The following is a 24,557-nucleotide window of genomic DNA, read 5'->3' as shown; positions in this document are numbered from 1 at the left end:
CTGGCACTGCCGCGGCTCATCTTTGTGAACCATCCTTGGAGTTCTGCTGGCGCTGCCGCGGCTCATCTTCGTGAACCATTCTTGGAGTCCTGCTGGCGCTGCCGCGGCTCATCTTCGTGAACCATCCTTGGAGTCCTGCTGGCGCTGCCGCGGCTCATCTTCGTGAACCATCCTTGGAGTCCTGCTGGCGCTGCTGCGGCTCATCTTCGTGAACCATCTTGGGGTCCTGCTGGCGCTGCCGCGGCCCATCCTCTTGAACCATCTTGGGAGTCCTGCTGGCGCTGCCGCGGCCCCTACCGAAGAAACCCTCCAGCTCGAGGATTGAGAGCTGTCCGCAAGATATCCCTGTACCAGACCGGTACCAAGACTGTCCCGCTACCCCCTTCCCACAGAGACTAAGTTCAAGGGGATCCTAGAGCCCCGTGTCTGCTGTATTGTTACGATAACCTGCCAAAGAATACTGATAAAAGAGTTAAGAACCTATCTTTGTGTAGTGTCCATCTGTGGGGGGGTGGTTGCTCGTCCGTACGATCTGAGGAGAGGACCCTCACCAGGAGGCCTCTCCCCCTTGTTCGGCTGACCCTCAGGTTTCCCATCTACCACACACCCTAACCCTCACACCCTCACCCTCACACACATCCTCACACCCCCTCACTCTCACACTGCCTCTCCCTCACACACCTTCTCACATCACACCCCCTCACTCACACCCCCTCACCCTCCCTCACCCTCACACACCCTCGCCCTCACTCACCCTCACACACCCTCTCACCCTCACACACCCTCTCACCCCCTCTCACCCTCACACCCTCTCACCCTCACACACCCTCACCCTCACACACCCTCACCCTCACACTCACACCCTCACACTCACACACCGTCTCACCCTCACACCCCCTCTCACCTTCACACCCCCTCACACCCCCTCACCCTTACACAGCCTCACACCCTCACCCTCACACTCTCACACCCTCACACACCCTCTCACCCTCACACCCCCTCACCCTCACACCCCCTCACCGTCACCCCTGTTACCCTCACCCCATCACCCTCACCCTCCCTCACACTGCCTCACCCTCACTCCCCCTCACCCTCACACCCTCACCCTCACAACCCCAGACCCTGACCCTCACCACCTCATACCCTCCCCCTCACACACCATCACACCCCCTCACCCTCATACCACCCACCCTCACACCCCCACACCCTAGTACCTCGCACCCTCGCACACACCCTCACCCTCACACCCCATCACCGTCACACACTCTCACCCTCACACCCCCTCACTTTCACACCCCCTCACCCTCCCACCCTCACACACCCTCACACACATTCACCCTCACACACCCTCTCCCTCACACACCTCCTCACATCACACCCCCTCACTCACACACCCTCACCCTCACACTCCCTCACCCACCCTCACCCTCACACATCATCACCCTCACAGACCCTCACCCTCATACATCCTCACCCTCACACACCCTCTCATCCTCACATACCCTCTCACCCTCTCTCACCCTCACACACCCTCACATCCCCTCACCCTCCCTCACACCCTCACCCTCACACCCCCTCACCCTCACACACACCCTCACTCACCCTCTCACCCACCCTCACCCACCTTCTTACCCTCACTCACCCTCTCATCCTTTCACCCTCACACCCCCCTCACCCACCCTCACCCTCACACCCTCTCACCCTCACACACCCTCTCACCCCCTCTCACCCTCACACCCTCTCACCCTAACACACCCTCACACACACTCTCACCCTCACACACACTCTCACCCTCACACACACTCTCACCCTCACACACACTCTCACCCTCACACCCCCTCTCACCTTCACACCCCCTCACCCTCACACCCCCTCACACCCCCTCACCCTTACACACCCTCACACCCTCACCCTCACCCTCACACTCTCACACCCTCACACACCCTCTCACCCTCACACCCCCTCACCCTCACACCCCCTCACCGTCACCCCTGTTACCCTCACCCCATCACCCTCACCCTCCCTCACACCGCCTCACCCTCACTCCCCCTCACCCTCACACCCCCTCACCCTCACACCCTCACCCTCACAACCCCAGACCCTGACCCTCACCACCTCACACCCTCCCCCTCACACACCATCACACCCCCTCACCCTCATGCCACCCACCCTCACACCCCCACACCCTCGTACCCCGCACCCTCACACACCCCCTCACCCCCCTCACCCTCACACCCACTCACTGTGACACACTCTCACCCTCACCCTCACCCCCTCTCACTTTCACACCCCCTCACCCTCCCACCCTCACACACCCTCACACCCCCTCACCCTCACACACCCTTCACCCTCACACACCCCTCACCCTCACACACCCTCACCCTCACACCCCCTCACACCTTCTCACCGTCACACACCCTCACTCACCCTCACACCCTTACCCACCCTCACTAACCCTCGCTCACCCTCACACACTTTCACCCTCACACCCCCTCTCCCTCACACACCTCCTTACATCACACCCCCTCACTCACACCCCCTCACCCTCACACCCCCTCACCCACCCTCACCCTCACACATCCTCACCCTCACACATCCTCACCCTCACACACCATCTCATCCTCACACACCCTCTCACCCTCACAGACTCTCTCACCCTCACACACCCTCACACACCCTCACATCCCCTCACCCTCCCTCACACCCTCACCCTCACACCCCCTCACCCTCACACACACACACCCTCACTCACCCTCTCACCCACCCTCACCCACCCTCTTACCCTCACTCACCCTCTCATCCTCTCACCCTCACACCCCCCCTCACCCACCCTCACCCTCACACACCCTCACCCTCACCCTCACACCCCCACACCCTCACACACCCTCACAACCTCACCCTCACACACACTGTGAGAAGTTGGCCTGATATGTTATTATTATTATTATTAGCGGGTTTGTATCGCGCTAGGATCATCTCCCGGAGGAGTATCTCCGCGCCTTTGAGAAACCTTTCAGCTTGTAACAATAGGTAGGCAGATGGTAGTAATTAATTAGGAAATAAAAAGGTTTTTAACTGTTTCCTAAATAGGAGATACTCCTGACAGAGTCTCAAAGAGAGAGGAAGGCTGTTCCACAATCTTGGTCCGGCAATGGACAAAGCTCTTCCACCTTGTCTGGTCTTTCTGGCTCTTGGAACTTGTAAAAGACCTTGTTCACTGGATCTCAAGGATCGAGCGGGCCTATAGAGAGAGAATCTATTGTTTAGATACTCTGGGCCTTTGTTCTGGAGACTTTTATGTATAGTGCATCCTATCTTGTATTTCACCCTTTGTTTGATAGGCAACCAATGTAGGGTGTTCAGGAGAGGCTTCGATGGTGTGCGGGGAGGCTGATTTAGGACAAGACGGGCCGCCGTATTCTGGACTACCTGCAATCTCGCAATAACTCCCTCGTTGGCTGACAGGAGCAGCCCGTTGCAGTAGTCCAGTCGACTCAGTATAAGGGCCTGCACTAACGTTCTCCTAGTTGTGTCAGGGAGCAAGGGGAAGACTTTCCTCAGCATGGCGATCACATGGAAGCATGAACCCACTACTTGATTGCTGTTTTGTTTTAAAGAGAGTTCCTGGTCCAGTCGTACACCGAGATTTTTTACCACCTGCTTTGGCTCTGGGACTGGGCCGAGGTCTTGCGGCCACCAGTCTGGTGACCATAGGAGCTTTGCCTCACCGAACAGCATCACTTCCGTTTTTGCCACATTGCATTGCAGGAAGTTTGATGCCATCCAGTGGGCTACTGCCTTCATCCCCAAGGAAAAAGAGTTCCTGACCGTATCCGTAAGATGTTTAAACGGGAAGAGGAGTTGAGTGTCATCCGCGTATGACATAGGGATGAACCCATGGGATCTCATGATGTTAGCCAGGGGGGCCACATAGATATTAAACAGGGTCGGGCTTAAGCAAGACCCCTGTGGCACCCCCTTTGAGATCCCCAACTCCTCTGACCGGTAAGCACCCAAGGTGACAGTCTGGGTGCGGTCGGTCAGGAAACTCCTCAGCCATGCCAGAGCTACACCTTCCAGACCGATGTTAGCAAGTCTGGTGGTCATGATGTCATGAGACACAGTGTCGAACGCCGCAGACAGATCCAGCAGAACCAGGATGACGGAATAACCCCCATCCTGGTACATACGTAGATCGTCTGCGACTGACAGCAAGGTGGTCTCGGTGCTGTGTCTCGGCCTGAAGCCCGACTGAGAGGGATCCAGTCCCTGTGTCTCCTCAACAAATCTGGACAGATGTCCATTAACGAACTTCTCCATCATCTTGCCCATAAAGGGGAGGAGAGAAATGGGTCGCAGGTTGGCAAGATCCGTCCAAGGAATGGTGGTATTTTTCCTTAGCGGTCTTACCAATGCCCGTTTCCAATCTCTCGGGACTTCTCCCGTGCTTAGAGACAGATTGATCAGTTTCTGTATATCTGGACCAAGAATATCAGCCAGCATAGGCATGATCCGGGCGGGAACAGTATCCTGCGGACTACCGCTCTTGATTACTTTAATAAGGGAGGTGACTTCTTCCAAAGAAATAGGGGGAAAGTTTTTTAAACGATTGGCCAGTGTGTTCTGCTGAATACTGTTATGAGGGAGGTTATTAGGATCGGCCACTTCCATAGATTTAGTGGCTAATATCTTAGCATAAATCGTGTCAATTTTATTCATAAAAAAGGAAGAAATCCTATCACATAATTCTTGGGAAGCAATCTCCGCCGTTTCGCATGCTACAGGCTTGGTAAAAGTTTGCAGAATTTGAAAAAGAACTTTGGAGTCCTTCCCAGCCTCTGCAAGTTGCATCGCAATGTGGCTTTTCCGAGCCAACCTTATTGCCTTATAATAGGATCTAAGGGATGATAAGTAGCATTGTTTATCCTCCGGCTTCCGAGAATGTCTCCACACTTTTTCAAGCTTCCTGGTCTTTTGTTTCATGTGTCTCAGGTCTTCGGAGTACCAGACTTCTTGTCTGGCTGCTTGGCGGGGTTTATACATTTTAAATGGTATGGTGCCATCAATTGCTTCATTTATGGCATTTGTAAAGCGATAGAGCTCAGTTGGCATTATTCCCTCATGCTCATTAATTATAGGGGCTTGATAAGCCTCTCGAAAGGTGTCCTGTGTAAGTTTGTGCCATGGTCTTCTTTTGGTCGGCAAGGCAGTCGGTACACTTGATTTACACATGGGCTTAGTATAAAATTTTAAAATATAATGATCAGTCCATTCTGCTTGAATGGGGGATGGGCACATATTTAAAAATGAGTTGGAGAACACCAAGTCCAACGTATGGCCTGCCTCATGTGTAGGTCCCTGATTCATTTTTTTCAGACCTAGATGTTCCATATCAGTGAGAAGTGTTCTGGCCTCCATGCAGGTCTCCAGTTCACTGTGGAAGTTGAAATCCCCAACTAATAGGAAAATCTGATTGTTTGAGATGAATGGAGCCAGGACCTCCATAAGTGTGATCGAAAAATCCACACTCGAGCCAGGGGGTCGATATAAAATCGCACCCCTTCTGTTCTCCCCGGAAGTGGAGCTAAGTTTGAAAATCATTAATTCCATCAGGGGAGTGCTAATTTCCTCCAATGTCGTAACAGTTAGATCCTCCCTATATACGATTGCTATTCCTCCACCTGTTTTATATGGGCGGTCCAGTCTAGAGATCTTATAGCCCATCGGGACACCCAAAGTAACAGCTGGGGCAGAATGAGGCTTGAGCCAGGTCTCCGTTAAAAAACAGAGATCAGGCTTCTCTGTAGATATCAGGTCCCACACCTGAGAAGCATGCTTTGATAGTGAACGTACATTGCATAACAAGTGTTTGCTTCCTATGGGATTGGAATCCTTGGTAGTCTTTACTGGGCCGGTATTAGATATTAGACAAGACATTGCGGGTGACACTCGCAAGGGGCTCTTGGCCACTAACTCAGAGCTGAAATGTATAGAACAAATAGGGCAAGTAAAAGAGCCTTCTAATTTAGATGGGAGGGTAACGGCACATGTATAGGGCATACTGGGACGTAAATCCCGTAGTACCTTAGATGGATATATGATGCGGGCGGCATCAGGAATCCTCGTAGAGATTGATAAAACAGCCATGGTACCCCGCCCCTAGCCCCGTCCAGGCACGGACGGGCACAGACGGGCTTCTCTCTGGCTTGTCTCAGGCGCGTCCTCAGGCACTCCCCTGCGCGCGACCGCTGCGCGCTCAGAGCGACGAGAGGGCTAAATAGCCCCTCCTTGTGGGAGGCTAGACCGCTACCTGATCCACTAGCGGAAGTGAGGAAGTTTGTCAGGCTCTTACCTGTCCGCCCTCCGCTCTACGGCAATAATTGCCGAGTCGGACCGGGGCGGGCAGGCTACAACATCGAGCACTGACTGCAGAGTGCAGGAAAGTATTTAAAATCACCCCCAGTACACTACATAGCATGCGCACAGAATCTTATTCTATGTGCAGGTCAAGCGGATGGTTTTCAGATCAACCAGACGACGTAATTAAAATGTATTTAAAATCCTGATTGCAGACAGTTAATACCTCGTTCCTATGTACCTGACCTGGTACAGGCTGACTGTCCTCGAGTAGAACGGGTAGACACTGCCACTGTCAACCCTATCCACGGACAGCGCGCAGCTCCTTGCTGCCTAAATAGCCCCTCCTTGTGGGAGGCTAGACCGCTACCTGATCCACTAGCGGAAGTGAGGAAGTTTGTCAGGCTCTTACCTGTCCGCCCTCCGCTCTACGGCAATAATTGCCGAGTCGGACCGGGGCGGGCAGGCTACAACATCGAGCACTGACTGCAGAGTGCAGGAAAGTATTTAAAATCACCCCCAGTACACTACATAGCATGCGCACAGAATCTTATTCTATGTGCAGGTCAAGCGGATGGTTTTCAGATCAACCAGACGACGTAATTAAAATGTATTTAAAATCCTGATTGCAGACAGTTAATACCTCGTTCCTATGTACCTGACCTGGTACAGGCTGACTGTCCTCGAGTAGAACGGGTAGACACTGCCACTGTCAACCCTATCCACGGACAGCGCGCAGCTCCTCGCTGCCTAAATAGCCCCTCCTTGTGGGAGGCTAGACCGCTACCTGATCCACTAGCGGAAGTGAGGAAGTTTGTCAGGCTCTTACCTGTCCGCCCTCCGCTCTACGGCAATAATTGCCGAGTCGGACCGGGGCGGGCAGGCTACAACATCGAGCACTGACTGCAGAGTGCAGGAAAGTATTTAAAATCACCCCCAGTACACTACATAGCATGCGCACAGAATCTTATTCTATGTGCAGGTCAAGCGGATGGTTTTCAGATCAACCAGACGACGTAATTAAAATGTATTTAAAATCCTGATTGCAGACAGTTAATACCTCGTTCCTATGTACCTGACCTGGTACAGGCTGACTGTCCTCGAGTAGAACGGGTAGACACTGCCACTGTCAACCCTATCCACGGACAGCGCGCAGCTCCTCGCTGCCTAAATAGCCCCTCCTTGTGGGAGGCTAGACCGCTACCTGATCCACTAGCGGAAGTGAGGAAGTTTGTCAGGCTCTTACCTGTCCGCCCTCCGCTCTACGGCAATAATTGCCGAGTCGGACCGGGGCGGGCAGGCTACAACATCAAGCACTGACTGCAGAGTGTAGGAAAGTATTTAAAATCACCCCCAGTACACTACATAGCATGCGCACAGAATCTTATTCTATGTGCAGGTCAAGCGGATGGTTTTCAGATCAACCAGACGACGTAATTAAAATGTATTTAAAATCCTGATTGCAGACAGTTAATACCTCGTTCCTATGTACCTGACCTGGTACAGGCTGACTGTCCTCGAGTAGAACGGGTAGACACTGCCACTGTCAACCCTATCCAGTAGGTATGCTCACTATTCTAGTGATCACTGTGTATCATTCCAAACGACCCTTATTGATGATTGGTTGTAAGTCAACCGTTAGACCAGCTATCCTAGTAGCATGGACAAGAGCAGTCTTTAGGCTAAACTCTAGAGGGCGTGTTAAGCCAGCTGTTATACCATCACATATACCCCTTGAACACCAAGTGAAAGGACACCACACAAGTTGTTATGAAAATAAAAGTATATTTATTTAGAACACAACAGCCCTGGACTCTTTATGAGGACAGGGCGCTAAGCACAATACAAAGCTCTTAAGAAAATACGCAAAGTTGCACAATTTACACAAATGCCCGAGGGGCACGAAAAACCATATACTACAAAAGTGGAATGCAAAATTACTAGCAGGTAAGTACTACGCTAATAGGCTTTGGGATCGCTAGGACTTGACTACTGAACCTTCAGATTACTAGCAGGAGGCCTAGGGAGATCGGGTGCAGAGTGTGCACTCTCACGCGGGATGCGGGACAAAGTCTATGGATGCTAGATTTCGTAAAGTTAGTGATATCGGACGAATCCGACTAGGTAGAGCTGAAACGAAAAAGGATCTGGACCCTTGGATAGCAAAGCTATGCTGGAGCACCGAAATGCTGAGTTTACCTAGCCCAGGGGCTGCGGATGCATAGGTCTGGAAAGACGTCGGGAATCCTCGTTGCAGTCTATGGAGCCTGAAAGAAGAAGTTGCTGGCAGGCGACCAGTGAAGAGATTCGGAGTGATCCAAGCCTGGATCGAAGATGGAAGACACCTGTAAGCAGAGGGGACCAAGTTCTGAATCACTAGCCAGTGATTAGATGGGCACCAGGATGGCACCGGCTGAAGTCACCTCGACCAGGTGAGTGGGCGACGCTGGACTCTGCAGCCTCACGGACCAGGAGGCGTTGTCGGCGACCAGGATGGAGGTGCGAGCTGTCCCACGATGGTATCTGCTGTCGACGTAGCTGGACCCAGGATTGGGGCAACAAGTCTTGGCAAATGCAAGCCCACGCGGTGGACTTAAAATGGCGTCTGGAGTGGACCAGGAGGGTCCGGGGTGCTCCTCTGTTGAAGGGGAGCAAGGGCCAGTCTGGAGCAACCAGACCAGCGGTGTTGATGTCGTCGTTCGTCATTGGGAAGGCCACAAGCCAGCAGGCTAGTAGCCAGACAACGCGGTGAGCAGCAAAGAGCAGAAGGGACCCACGCAGAACTCGTGGAGGCTGGGAGGCTGAACTTCGGTGCTGGAGCTGCTCAGGGTGGGGGCTTATCACACCCCAAAGCACTCACTCAAGGATCCTTCGGCGGTCGTGCTGGGCAAGCGTCGTGCAGTCCTGAAGATGGCCGGTCCCTCGAGGTCTCGTCACACCCACGAATCTCAGCTGGGCTGATGATGCAGGTTAAGGTCAGAGGTGCCAGGGAAGCCGGTTCTCGTCGAGCTGGGCAGTCTTGATCCAGAGGAGAGACTTACAGCAGACCGCGATGCTTGGATGGTGCCTGCGGATGCAGGGTGACTACTCCTTAGTCACAAGGGAGAAATCTTAGGAAGAAGTCTTGAGTTCCTTTCGTAGAAAGTAGTTTCAGGATTAAAAGATGATCTAATTTGGAAGGGGGCCCGCTCCAATCTTTATACTAGGAAAAGGGGCTGGCACGCGACTAGGTCCTGCCCATGGGTGGGACCAGGAAGGGGGGTGGTTACACCCCTCTCCCATGCCGGACATTCCCCAGCTCAGGGGCTGGTGTGCCCCTGGAACTGGTTCTAGCCGGCAGATGCATAGTGAGCACCGGGGTGCCACTTGCAGTCACCTTCCTCTAAAGCCCTGCCTACCCAGGATACACAAAACCCTGTCTGGGATGGTGCTAGCACCGCCCCTGACAGGAAACTCTTTGTCCAAGCCTCCCTCGCTGGAAGGACTCCCAGCAGCAGGAGGTCAGACTTGTGTCTGTGGTGGCAGCATCCATTTTGGATGCTGAGGCTCGAGTTAACTTTAACCGGGGTTCACAGTTACATACATGTTGTGTCCCTCTAGAAGGGTGGAATGCTAACCCCATTGCCAGAATTGGCGAGGGGTTAGTATTCCAATTCGTATGACACCTTACTCGACATGTTTTGATAAAGCGATAGCAGAGTTGGCATATAACCGCGAGGATTATAATGCACTTAAGAGTATATGGTATGTGTTATCATGGAACAGCTATTAGGACTTTGTTCCGCAAGCTGCAAACGGGCTCAGCTCATGCCAGAGCACCATCTCACACGATTCCAAGCACTCTGCCTTCAGGATTGTCAAGGCCTGCCATAGGAGTGACTGATAGGAATACGGGTGTCCATTTTAGGGTTAGATATAGGTATACTATATCTAAAGCAAGGGGTGATTACACCACCTTGCCCCAGCTGTCGTGCAGCCAGTTGTGTCAGATTTAGATGGCCAGCCAGGGGTGGCATAATACATGCTGCAGCACCTGGTAGGCCCTGGGTACACCTATGCCCTGAGTTACAGGGTCTGATAAGGTGGCCCAGTACCAATTGGTAAATGCACCTAAGGTACACGTGTCAATTTAGTGAGAGAACAGCAAGGCTGTGGGTCTAATTAGTAGGCCCACAGCCAGAGAAGTCGTAAACCAGTGAAGCAAAAAGCAAAAATCTGGGGTGATCATAGGATTGCAGACCCTACTCCCCTACACACACCCTCACCCACCGTCACCCCCCCACACACTCTCATTCCCCTAAATCCCCTCACCCTCCCTCAGACACCCTCACCCTCACGCACCCTCACCCTCACTCACGCTCTCACCCTCACACACCCACTTACCCCCTCTCCCCCTCATACACCCTCTCTCCCTCACACCCTTACACCCCCTCACCCCCACAACCCCTCACCCTCACACACCCTCTCACCCTCACACACCCTCTCACCCTCACTCACCCTCACACACCCTCTCACCCTCACACCCCCTCACCCTCACACCCCCTCAACCTCACACCCCCTCACACCCTCACCCTCACACCCCCTCACCCTCAAACCCCTCACCTACATCACACTCACCCCTGTCACCCTCCCTCACACCACCTCACCCTCACACCTTCACACTCTCTCACCCTCACACTCTCTCACCCTCACACCCTCACACCCCCACACCCTCACCTTCACACCCCCACACCCTTGCACCCCTCACCCTCACACCCTAACACCCCCTGACCCTCACACCCCCTCACCCGCACACCCCCTCACACACCTTCACACACCCTTACACCCCCTCACACCCCCTTACCCTCACACACCCTCACCCTCACATACCATCACTCACCCTCACTCACCCATAAACCCCCTCACTCTCTCACCCTCACACACCCTCACTCCCTATTGGACAGGGCCTCGTGGCGTGGCCCCACTCCTCCCGCATGGCGAGTCCCGGACTACCTCGACCCCTGTTCTACGACCAAGAGCGGCACATTCCACCTTCCACGAGTGCTGCCCCTCCGGGCCGCCCCCAGCTCTCCCCCGACGGAACTCGACCTCATCTCCTCAACTCTCCCGGCTGGCCCGGACCATTTCCCGGACCATCGTCTCCGGCCCAGCCGCCATCTTGGACCCTCCACGACCAGGCCTCGTGGCCTCGGCCTGACTCCAGCCGCAGGCCCAGCAAAGCCCCGACATCGAGGCACCACGATCTGACCAGGGGGTAAAGAGACCACTTGGCGAGTCAATGGGGGAAGGAGTTTCGATGGTCCCCCATCCGCCTAGTTTCGATCGCCACAGCCTCCCTGGGCGCTGGCTCCACCCCCCTACTGGGTGTCTGGACTCGCACATTCCGGACCCCCCGACCTCCAAGTGCGAGGGTCCGGACATCAAAGGGCACCAGACCTATAACTAGGCCAGCTCCAGAGCAGAAAGGCAGTTGTATCCTGGAGTCGAGAGACACCGAGACAAACTCATCCTTAGAGGCCTGCTGGCGCTGCCGCGGCTCATCTTCGTGAACCATCCTTGGAGTCCTGCTGGCACTGCCGCTGCTCATCTTCGTGAACCATCCTTGAAGTCCTACTGGTGCTGCCGCGGCTCATCTTCGTGAACTATCCTCGGAGTCCTGCTGGCGCTGCCGCGGCTCATCTTCGTGAACCATCCTTGGAGTCCTGCTGGCGCTGCCGCGGCCCATCCTCTTGAACCATCCTTGGAGTCCTGCTGGCGCTGCCGCGGCCCCTACCGAAGAACCCTCCAGCTCGAGGATTGAGAGCTGTCCGCCAGATATCCCTGTACCAAACCGGTACCAAGACTGTCCCGCTACCCCCTTCCCACAGAGATTAAATTCAAGGGGATCCTCGAATCCCGTTTCTACTGTATCGTACGATAACCTGCCAAAGAATACTGATAAAAGAGTTAAGAGCATATTTTTGTGTGGTGTCCATCTGTAGGGGGGTGGTGCTCGTCCGTACGATCTAAGGAGAGGACCCTCGCCAGGAGGCCTCTCCCCCTTACTCGGCCGACCCTCAGGTTTCCCGTCTAACATTGGTGGCCAGCGGCGCGATTCGACCCGGCGCAAATCGTACGGAGAGTAACTCGCCCCACTACCAACGAAAAACACACAGCGACCATGACGACGAAAGAAACCAGAACAACCGCGAAATTCCAGATGGACTGACTGGAAGATTACAGTCACAAAGAATTGAAGCAATTCTGCATAGACTTGGGTATCGCTACCACGGGACTAAGCACCAAAGACGATCTCAAGCATGCCCTGCAGACTTGGGTGGAGACGGGAGCGTCGCCACCCCAAAACGAAAACATCGCAACCACGGAAACCATTGCAACCCCCGAGGAGGAGAGAAGCACGGGCCTCTCTCACGAGGAGGCCCGAGAACGAGAGAGGAGCCGGCTCCACGAGTTGGAACTGGCTAGACTCCGCTTAGATGGAGAACTGAAACTAGCGGAAAAAAAGATAGCCCTTGAACACCTACGATTACAGGGAGAACGGGAAGAGAAAAAAATCCAGAGGGAGCTGGAGGAGAAGAAGCTCGCGTACGAACACGAGCGCGGTTTGAAGGAACTAGAAATTAGGAAATAAAACAGGGACCTCGGCGTCTCCGAGAACCAGAGCTCCACTCCCCCTGCGGACACCAACGTCCACATCCCCAAAGATGTCGTCCGAGAGTACTACAAGAACGACAACATCTAGCAATGGTTTAAGGCCTACGAGGTAGCCATGACCTCCCACCGGGTTCCGCGAAAAGACTGGGGGGCCGGGTTGTGGGGGAGATTCGTCAACGAAGGGAGAGATGCCCTGCTACAGCTCCCCGACGCTGAGATGACCTCCTACGAGCATATGAAAGCCGCCCTGCTCATTCGCTATGGGCTCACCCCCGAGATGTACCGGCAGCGATTCCGAGACTGAAAAAGGATCCCCGGTACCACCTGGGTAGAATATGTGAACTTTTTCAGCCGAGCCCTAGAAGGATGGATCATACACCCTCTCTCCCTCACACCCTTACACCCCCTCACCCCCACAACCCCTCACCCTCACACACCCTCTCACCCTCACACACCCTCTCACCCTCACTCACCCTCACACACCCTCTCACCCTCACACCCCCTCACCCTCACACCCCCTCAACCTCACACCCCCTCACACCCTCACCCTCACACCCCCTCACCCTCAAACCCCTCACCTACATCACACTCACCCCTGTCACCCTCCCTCACACCACCTCACCCTCACACCTTCACACTCTCTCACCCTCACACTCTCTCACCCTCACACCCTCACACCCCCACACCCTCACCTTCACACCCCCACACCCTTGCACCCCTCACCCTCACACCCTAACACCCCCTGACCCTCACACCCCCTCACCCGCACACCCCCTCACACACCTTCACACACCCTTACACCCCCTCACACCCCCTTACCCTCACACACCCTCACCCTCACATACCATCACTCACCCTCACTCACCCATAAACCCCCTCACTCTCTCACCCTCACACACCCTCACTCCCTATTGGACAGGGCCTCGTGGCGTGGCCCCACTCCTCCCGCATGGCGAGTCCCGGACTACCTCGACCCCTGTTCTACGACCAAGAGCGGCACCTTCCACCTTCCACGAGTGCTGCCCCTCCGGGCCGCCCCCAGCTCTCCCCCGACGGAACTCGACCTCATCTCCTCAACTCTCCCGGCTGGCCCGGACCATTTCCCGGACCATCGTCTCCGGCCCAGCCGCCATCTTGGACCCTCCACGACCAGGCCTCGTGGCCTCGGCCTGACTCCAGCCGCAGGCCCAGCAAAGCCCCGACATCGAGGCACCACGATCTGACCAGGGGGTAAAGAGACCACTTGGCGAGTCAATGGGGGAAGGAGTTTCGATGGTCCCCCATCCGCCTAGTTTCGATCGCCACAGCCTCCCTGGGCGCTGGCTCCACCCCCCTACTGGGTGTCTGGACTCGCACATTCCGGACCCCCCGACCTCCAAGTGCGAGGGTCCGGACATCAAAGGGCACCAGACCTATAACTAGGCCAGCTCCAGAGCAGAAAGGCAGTTGTATCCTGGAGTCGAGAGACACCGAGACAAACTCATCCTTAGAGGCCTGCTGGCGCTGCCGCGGCTCATCTTCGTGAACCATCCTTGGAGTCCTGCTGGCACTGCCGCTGCTCATCTTCGTGAACCATCCTTGAAGTCCTACTGGTGCTGCCGCGGCTCATCTTCGTGAACTATCCTCGGAGTCCTGCTGGCGCTGCCGCGGCTCATCTTCGTGAACCATCCTTGGAGTCCTGCTGGCGCTGCCGCGGCCCATCCTCTTGAACCATCCTTGGAGTCCTGCTGGCGCTGCCGCGGCCCCTACCAAAGAACCCTCCAGCTCGAGGATTGAGAGCTGTCCGCCAGATATCCCTGTACCAAACCGGTACCAAGACTGTCCCGCTACCCCCTTCCCACAGAGATTAAATTCAAGGGGATCCTCGAATCCCGTTTCTACTGTATCGTACGATAACCTGCCAAAGAATACTGATAAAAGAGTTAAGAGCATATTTTTGTGTGGTGTCCATCTGTAGGGGGGTGGTTGCTCGTCCGTACGATCTAAGGAGAGGACCCTCGCCAGGAGGCCTCTCCCCCTTACTCGGCCGACCCTCAGGTTTCCCGTCTAACATTGGTGGCCAGCGGCGCGATTCGACCCGGCGCAAATCGTACGGAGAGTAACTCGCCCCACTACCAACGAAAAACACACAGCGACTATGACGACGAAAGAAACCAGAACAACCGCGAAATTCCAGATGGACTGACTGGAAGATTACAGTCACAAAGAATTGAAGCAATTCTGCATAGACTTGGGTATCGCTACCACGGGACTAAGCACCAAAGACGATCTCAAGCATGCCCTGCAGACTTGGGTGGAGACGGGAGCGTCGCCACCCCAAAACGAAAACATCGCAACCACGGAAACCATTGCAACCCCCGAGGAGGAGAGAAGCACGGGCCTCTCTCACGAGGAGGCCCGAGAACGAGAGAGGAGCCGGCTCCACGAGTTGGAACTGGCTAGACTCCGCTTAGATGGAGAACTGAAACTAGCGGAAAAAAAGATAGCCCTTGAACACCTACGATTACAGGGAGAACGGGAAGAGAAAAAAAGCCAGAGGGAGCTGGAGGAGAAGAAGCTCGCGTACGAACACGAGCGCGGTTTGAAGGAACTAGAAATTAGGAAATAAAACAGGGACCTCGGCGTCTCCGAGAACCAGAGCTCCACTCCCCCTGCGGACACCAACGTCCACATCCCCAAAGATGTCGTCCGAGAGTACTACAAGAACGACGACATCTAGCAATGGTTTAAGGCCTACGAGGTAGCCATGACCTCCCACCGGGTTCCGCGAAAAGACTGGGGGGCCGGGTTGTGGGGGAGATTCGTCAACGAAGGGAGAGATGCCCTGCTACAGCTCCCCGACGCTGAGATGACCTCCTACGAGCATATGAAAGCCGCCCTGCTCATTCGCTATGGGCTCACCCCCGAGATGTACCGGCAGCGATTCCGAGACTGAAAAAGGATCCCCGGTACCACCTGGGTAGAATATGTGAACTTTTTCAGCCGAGCCCTAGAAGGATGGATCAAGGGCAGCCAGGTCACCACCTACGAGCAATTGTTCGATCTTATCGTATGGGAACACCTCTCCAATAACTGTTTCGTCGAACTAAGGCAGCATCTCCTCGACAGTAAACTGACCGAGCCCCGGAAACTCGCCATTGAAGCAGATCGATGGGAGAGCACCCGGGTACCCAGGAACTGGGCGGGAGACCAAGGCCGAGCCTCCCAGGGTCCCACCGTCCGCGAGGAGGAGGAGGAGGCCCGGGCCGGGACACCGCCACGGTGCCTCTCACCAGCACTCCCCCGTCCCTGGCCGGTAGAGGAAGCCCCCCAGTACGACCGGGACCCCGCCCCAACGTTATCTTCCACAAATGCCAGCGACCCGGTCATTACGCCAACGACCCCAACTGCCCGAGAAACCAACCATCCAACCCCACAGGACCGCTAAACCGCCAGATCACCGCCGTCTCCCTAGAGGAGGAACAAGGCGAAGAAGAGGTCGAAGACAATGAACAGTACCAGCCCGAGTGGGAACCCGCAGCCATATCCCTGGTATGTCTGGGCGAAAGAGACATGGTCCCACGGGCCCCCATCCCGGCCAATACGTAGAAGTACAGCCAGTGGGTCACCATTAATGGACACCGGGCCGAAGCCCTCCGTGACACAGGAGCCAGCGTAACGGCCGTCCGTTGCCATCTGGTGACCCCGGATCAAATCCTGCCCAATGTGCTATGCCCAGTACGGTCAGCGGATAACTCCGAAAGCCTGTGCCAGATGGCCCGCGTCCCCTTTGAATGGGGGGGGGGGGTGTCGGGCATGCTAAAAGTGACTGTCCGAGACGATGCCCCCGTAGACTGCCTCCTGGGGAACGACCTCGAGAACTCGCCCTGGACTGCCGTTGAGCGGAGGGAGCACCTGGGGATGCTTGGCCTCCCTGAAGGGGTCTGTGCAACAACCTGATCCATGGCCGCCCGCACCATCCCCTCCACGGAAGAACCCAAATAGCCCGAACCTCCACCGCCTGTAGTCACTGAAGACACCGACCATGAACCCGGTCCACCGGGGCCCAACGACGTAGAACCTGACCCACTCCACGACCTCCCGGAGCTGGCCCAGTGGCGACAAGAAGGTGGCCCCACTCAAGAACAGTTCCGCCAAGACCAAAAAACGTGTCCCTCCCTCGAGGGGATCCGACAGCAAGCCGCAGCCCAGAGCGCAGGGGATGCCTCGGGGGCTCACTGGGTCTATTGGGACAATGAGCTCCTCTACAGTGAGCAGAAGATTGCCGAGCTCGGGGCAAGCCGGGTGCTGGTAGTCCCCCTCCGATTCAGAAACTTCCTCCTGAACCTGGCTCATGATGTACCTCTCGCCGGGCACCTGGGGCAGGACAAAACTTACAGCCGCCTGGTGACCCACTTCTACTGGCCCAAGATGAGGAACGACGTGATCAATCAATGCCGAGCCTGCCCCACCTGCCAGGCCAGCAGGAAGAGCGGCAGAAAAATAAAAGTCCCCCTGCAACCCTTCCCGGTCGTCAACACTCCCTTTGAGCGGGTAGGGATTGACATTGTGGGGCCCCTGGAGCCCTGGACATCACAAGGTCACCGGTTCATACTCGTCCTGGTGGACCATGCCACCCGCTATCCCGAGGCCATACCTCTCCGGACCGTGACAGCGCCCGTGGTGGGCCGAGCCCTGATGGGGATCTTCTCACGGGTGGGCTTCCCCCGAGAAGTCATCAGTGATCGGGGCACGAACTTCATCTCCCGATACATGAGGTCCCTCTGGCAACAGTGCGGGGTCACCTACAAATTCACAACACCCTACAACCCGCAAGCGAACGGACTGGTAGAACGTTTCAATCGCACCCTTAAGGGTATGATCATGGGCTTGGCGGAGCCCTTACGATGCCAATGGGACGTGTTGCTGCCCTGCCTCCTATTTGCCTACCGGGAGGTCCCACAGAAGTCCCTGGGATTCAGCCTCTTCGAACTATTGTATGGGCACCCCGTCCGGGGTCCCCTGAGTCTGATCAAAGAAGGATGGGAGGTGACCACTCAGAATGCTCCTCCTGATGTGTACCGGTACCTCCTGACCCTCAGGAACCAGACTCGGCAGTTCAGGGAACTTGCCAAGGCCAACCTCGAAGCCAGCCAAGAAGACATGAAGAGGTGGTATGATCAAAACGCCTCTTCCATCGAGGTCGAGCCGGGACAACAGGTCTGGGTCATGTCCCCGGTCGAACCATGCGCCCTCCAGGACAAATGGACGGGGCCCTTCAAAGTGGTGGAGCGCAAGGGGCCTGTCACCTACCTGGTGGACATGGAGAGCCCCAGGAACCCCCTCCGGGTCCTCCATGCCAACCGACTCAAGCCTCACTTTGTTCGCTCAGAACTTAGCCTCCTGATGGCTACCGACAGCGGGGCTGAAGACGACTCCGAGCCACTGCCCGACCTCCTGAAGACCCTCGAGAAAGACGGCTCCATGGAAGGCGTCAACCTCTCTTCCACCCTGACCCCAGCACAACGCCAAAGCTGCCAAGACCTATTACGACAATTTGACGATCTATTCTCTCTCACCCTCGGGGTCACCCCATGGTGCCTCCACGATGTCGACACCGGGGATAGCCCACCTATGCGGCACCGGGCCTACCGCGTTCCCGATCGGGTACGCACCTGCATCCAGTCGGAAGTATCCAAGATGCTGGCTCTTGGAGTGATCGAGCCCTCCGACAGCCCATGGGCCAGCCCGGTCGTGCTGGTCCCTAAGGCCGCCGCCCCTGGCGTCTCCCCCGAACTCAGATTTTGTGTGGACTACCGGGGTTTGAACGCCGTCACCCAAACCGACGCTCACCCCATCCCTCGGGCTGATGAACTGATCGACCGCCTGGGGAGCGCCCGGTACCTGAGCACCTTCGACCTAACTGCGGCCTACTGGCAGATCAGCCTCACCCCGGGCGCCCAGGAGCGATCCGCCTTCTCCACCCCGGACGGCCACTATCACTTCAAGGTGATGCCCTTCGGAATGAAAAACGCCCCCGCCCCGTTCCAGGGACTTGTGAATAAGGTGCTGGCGGGGCTCGAGGAATTCAGCGCTGCCTACCTAGACGATATTGCGGTGTACAGTCTCCACTGGGCCAAACACCTCCAACACCTCCATGAGGTCTTGGCCGCCCTCCGACGGGCAGAACTGACAATAAAAGCCAGCAAGTGCCAAATCGGCCAAGGGTCCGTGACCTACCTGGGGCAACAGGTGGGAAGTGGCCAGGTGGCCCCCCTCCAACCAAAGATTGCCGCCATCCGGGCCTGGGAACCCCCGGTCACCCAAACAGAGGTCCGAGCCTTCCTGGGGCTCACAGGATATTACCGGCGCTTCGTGAAGGACTACGGCAGCATTGTGGGCCCCCTTACAGAACTCACGTCCAAAAAACACCCACCGAAGGTACACTGGACACCGGAGTGTCAGGCCGCCTTTGAGACCCTCAAGACAGCAATGTGCACCGCCCCCGTGCTCCAAGCCCCCGACTACAGCCGGGAATTCATAGTACAGACCGATGCCTCCGATCACGGCGTCGGAGCAGTCCTCTCCCAAATCAACGCAGAGGGAATTGACCAGCCAGTAGCCTTCATTAGCCAAAGTCTGCTGGCCCGAGAACAGCGCTGGAGCACCATTGAGCGAGAGGCCTTCGCCGTGGTGTGGGCCCTCAAGAAGCTCCGACCCTATCTCTTCGGCACCCACTTCCGGGTCCAAACCGACCACCGACCTCTGCAATGGCTGATGCAAATGCGAGGGGAGAATCCGAAACTGTTGCGTTGGTCCATCTCCCTGCAAGGGATGGACTTCACTGTAGAGCATCGCCCAGGCAACGACCACGCCATCGCAGACGGCCTGTTCCGCTTCTTACGCCTCGGCGAGGAGAATACCCAAGAAGATGGGTGACTCTCCCTGCCTTCAGCTAGGGGGGACGCGTGTTGGACAGGGCCTTGTGGCGTGGCCCCACTCCTCCCGCATGGCGAGTCCCGGACTACCTCGACCCCTGTTCTACGACCGAGAGCGGAACCTTCCACCTTCCATGAGTGCCGCCCCTCCGGGCCGCCCCCAGCTCTCCCCCGACGAAACTCGACTTCATCTCCTCAACCCTCTCGGCTGGCCCGGACCCTTTCCCGGACCATCGTCTCCGGCCCAGCTGCCATCTTGGACCCTCCACGACCAGGGCCCTTGCACTCCACCACTTTGAAGGGCCCCGTCCATTTGTCCTGGAGGGCGCATGGTTCGACCGGGGACATGACCCAGACCTGTTGTCCCGGCTCGAAATGGACGAGGTGTTTTGATCATACCACCGTTTCATGTCTTCTTGGCTGGCTTCGAGGTTGGCCTTGGCAAGTTCCCTGAACCGCCGAGTCTGGTTCCGGAGGGTCAGGAGGTACCGGTACACATCAGGAGGAGCATTCTGGGTGGTCACCTCCCATCCTTCTTTGACCAGACTTAGGGGACCCCGGACGGGGTGCCCATACAATAGTTCGAAGGGGCTGAATCCCAGGGACTTCTGTGGGACCTCCCGGTAGGCAAATAGGAGGCAGGGCAGCAACACGTCCCATTGGCGTCGTAAGGGCTCCGCCAGGCCCATGATCATACCCTTGAGGGTGCGATTGAAGCGTTCCACCAGTCCGTTCCCTTGTGGGTGGTAGGGGGTTGTGAATTTGTATGTGACCCCGCACTGTTGCTATAGGGACTTCATGTATAGGGAGATGAAGTTCGTGCCCTGATCACTGACGACTTCTCGGGGGAAGCCCACCTGTGAGAAGATCCCCATCAGGGCTCGGCCCACCACGGGCGCTGTCACGGTCCGGAGAGGTATGGCCTCGGGATAGCGGGTGGCATGGTCCACCAGGACGAGTATGAACCGGTGACCTTGCGATGTCCGGGGCTCCAGGGGCCCCACAATGTCAATCCCTACCCGCTCAAAGGGAGTGTTGACAACCGGAAAGGGTTGCAGGAGGACTTTTATTTTTCTGCCGCTCTTCCCGCTGGCCTGGCAGGTGGGGCAGGCTCGGCAGTGGTTGATCACATCGTTCCTCATCTTGGGCCAGTAGAAATGGGTCACCAGGCGGCTGTAGGTTTTGTCCTGCGCAGGTGCCCGGCGAGAGGTACATCATGAGCCAGGTTCAGGAGGAAGTCTCTAAATCGGAGGGGGACTACCAGCACCCGGCTGGCCCCTAGCTCGGCAATCTTCTGTTCGCTGTAGAGAAGCTCATTGTCCCAATAGACCCAGTGAGCCCCCGAGGCATCCCCTGCGCTCTGGCTGCGGCTTGCTGTCGGATCCCCTCGAGGGAGGGACACGTTTTTTGCTCTTGGCGGAACTGTTCTTGAGTGGGGCCACCTTCCTGGCGCCACTGGGCCAGCTCCGGGAGATCGCAGAGTGGGTCAGGTTCTTCGTCGTTGGGCCCCGGTGGACCGGGTTTGGGGGTGGTGTCTTCCGTGACTACGGGCGGTGGAGGTTCGGGCCACTCGGGTTCTTCAGTGGAGGGGATGGCGCGGGCGGCCATGGATCGGGTCGTCGAACAGGCCCATTCAGGGAGGCCAAGCATCCCCAGGTGCTCTCTCCGCTCAACTGCAGTCCAGGGGGAGCTCTCGAGGTCGTTCCCCAGGAGGCAGTCTACGGGGGCATCGTCTCGGACGGTTACTTTCAGCATGCCCGACACTCCCCCCCATTCAAAGGGGACGCGGGCCGTCTGGCACAGGCTTTCAGAGTTATCCGCAGACCGTACTGGGCATAGCACATTGGGCAGGATTTGATCCGGGGTCACCAGATGGCAACGGACGGCCGTTACACTGGCTCCCGTGTCGCGGAGGGCTTCGACCCGGTGTCCATTAATGGTGACCCACTGGCTGTACTTCTGCGTATTGGCCGGGATGGGGGCCCGGGGGACCATGTCTCTTTCGCCCAGACATACCAGGGACATGGCTGCGGGTTCCCACTCGGGCGGGTACTGTTCACAGTCTTCGACTTCTTCTTCGCCTTGTTCCTCCCCTAGGGAGACGGCGGTGATCTGGCGGTTTAGCGGACCCGGGGGGTTGGATGGTTGGTTTCTCGGACAGTTGGGGTCATTGGCGTAATGACTGTGTCGCTGGCATTTGTGGCATATAACGTTGGAGCGGGATCCCGGCCATGCTGGAGGGCTTCCTCTCCCGGCCAGGGACGGGGGAGTGCTGGTGGGAGGCACCGTGGCGGTGTCCCGACCCCGGCCCTGGCCTCCTCCTCCTCCTCGCGGACGGTGGGATCCCTGGGAGGCTTGGCCTTGGTCTCCCGCCCAGTTCCGGGGGACCCGGGTGCTCTCCCATCGATCCGCTTCAATGGTGAGTTTCCGGGGCTCTGTCAGTTTACTGTCGAGGAGATGCTGCCTTAGTTCGACGAAACAGCTATTGGAGAGGTGTTCCCATACGATGAGATCGAACAATTGTTCGTAGGTGGTGACCTGGCTGCCCTTGATCCACCCTTCTAGGGCTCTGTTAAAAAAGTTCACATATTCTACCCAGGTGGTACCGGGGATCCTTTTACAGTCTCAGAATCGCTGCCGGTACATCTCGGGGGTGAGCCCATAGCGAGTGAGGAGAGCGGCTTTCATATGCTCGTAGGAGGTCATCTCCGCGTCGGGGAGCTGTAGCAGTGCATCTCTCCCTTCGTTGACGAATCTCCCCCACAACCCGGCCCCCCAGTCTTTTCGCAGAACCCGGTGGGAGGTCATGGCTACCTCGTAGGCCTTAAACCATTGCTGGATGTCGTCGTTCTTGTAGTACTCTCGGACGACATCTTTGGGGATGTGGACCTTGGCGTCCGTAGAGGGAGTGGAGCCCTGGTTCTCGGAGATGCCGAGGTCCTTGTTTTATTTCCCAATTTCTAGTTCCTTTAAACCGCTCTCGTGTTCGTACGCGAGCTTCTTCTCCTCCAGCTCCTTCTGGCTTTTTTTCTCTTCCAGGTCTCCCTGTAATCGTAGTTGTTCAAGGGCTATCTTCTTTTCCGCTAGTTTCAGTTCCCCATCTAAGCGGAGTCTAGCCAGTTCCAACTCGTGGAGCCGGCTCCTCTCTCGTTCTCGGGCATCCTCGTGAGAGAGGCCCGTGTTCCTCTCCTCCTCGGGGTTTGCAAGGTTCTCAGTGATTGCAATGTTTTCGTTTTGGGGAGGCGACGCTCCCGTCTCCACCCAAGTCTGCAGGGCCTGCTTGAGGTCGTCTTTGGTGCTTAGTCCTGTGGTAGCGATACCCAAGTCTATGCAGAATTGCTTTAATTCCTTGTGGGTGTAATCTTCCAGCCGTTCCATCTGGAATTTCGCGGTTGTTCCGGTTTCTTTCGTCGTCATGGTCGCTGTGTGTTTTTCGTTTGTAGTGGGGCGAGTTACTCTCCGTACGATTTGCGCCGGCTCGAATCGCGCCGCTGGCCACCAATGTTAGACGGGAAACCTGAGGGTCGGCCGAGCAAGGGGGAGAGGCCTCCGGGTGAGGGTCCTCTCCTCAGATCGTACGGACTGTAGGAGAGTAGGGTCTGCAATCCTATGATCACCCAGATTTTTTGCTTTTGTTTCACTGGTTTACGACTTTCTCTGGCTGTGGGCCTGCTAATCAGACCCACAGCCTAGCTGTTCTCTCACTAAATTGACACGTGTACCTTAGGTGCATTATCCAATTGGTACTGGACCACCTTATCAGACCCTGTAACTCAGGGCATAGGTGTACCCAGGGCCTACCAGGGGCTGAAGCACGTATTATGCCACCCCTGGATGGCCATCTAAATCTTACACAACTGGCTGCATGACAGCTGGGGCAAGGTGGTGTAATCACCCTTTGCTTTAGATATAGTATACCTATATCTAACCCTAAAAATGGACACACAGATTCCTATCAGTCACTCCTATGGCAGGCCTTGACAATCCTGAAGGCAGAGTGCTTGGAATCGTGTGAGATGGTGCTCTGGCATAAGCTGAGCCCGTTTGCAGCTTGCGGAACCAAGTCCTAATAGCTGTTCCATGATAACGCATACCATATACTCTTAAGTGCATTATAATCCTCGCGGTTATATGCTATCTTTGGTATCGCTTTATCAAAACATGTCGAGTAAGGTGTCATACGAATTGGAATACTAACCCCTCGCCAATTCTGGCGACGGGGTTAGCATTCCACCCTTCTAGAGGGACATGACATGCATGTAACTGTGAACCCCGGTTAAAGTTAACTCAAGCCTCAGCATCACAAAATGGATGCTGCCACCACAGACACAAGTCTGACCCCCTGCAGCTGGGAGTCCTTCCAGCAAGGGGAGCTTGGACAAAGGGTTTCCTGTCAGGGGCGGTGCTAGCACTATCCCAGACAAGGTTTTGTGTATCCTGGGTAGGCAGGGCTTTACAGGAAGGTGACTGCAAGTGGCACCCCGGTGCTCACTACGCATCTGCCGGCTAGAACCAGTTCCAGGGGCACACCAGCCCCTGGCCTGGGGAAAGTCCGGCATGGGAGAGGGGTGTAACCACCCCCCTTCCTGGTCCCACCCCTAGAGCAGGACCTAGTCCCACTCCTTTCTT

Source organism: Lissotriton vulgaris, chromosome 1_1, assembly GCF_964263255.1.
Source record: "Lissotriton vulgaris chromosome 1_1, aLisVul1.2, whole genome shotgun sequence".
In the NCBI taxonomy this organism is placed as follows: Eukaryota; Metazoa; Chordata; class Amphibia; order Caudata; family Salamandridae; genus Lissotriton; species Lissotriton vulgaris.
This window is presented reverse-complemented; position numbering follows the sequence as displayed.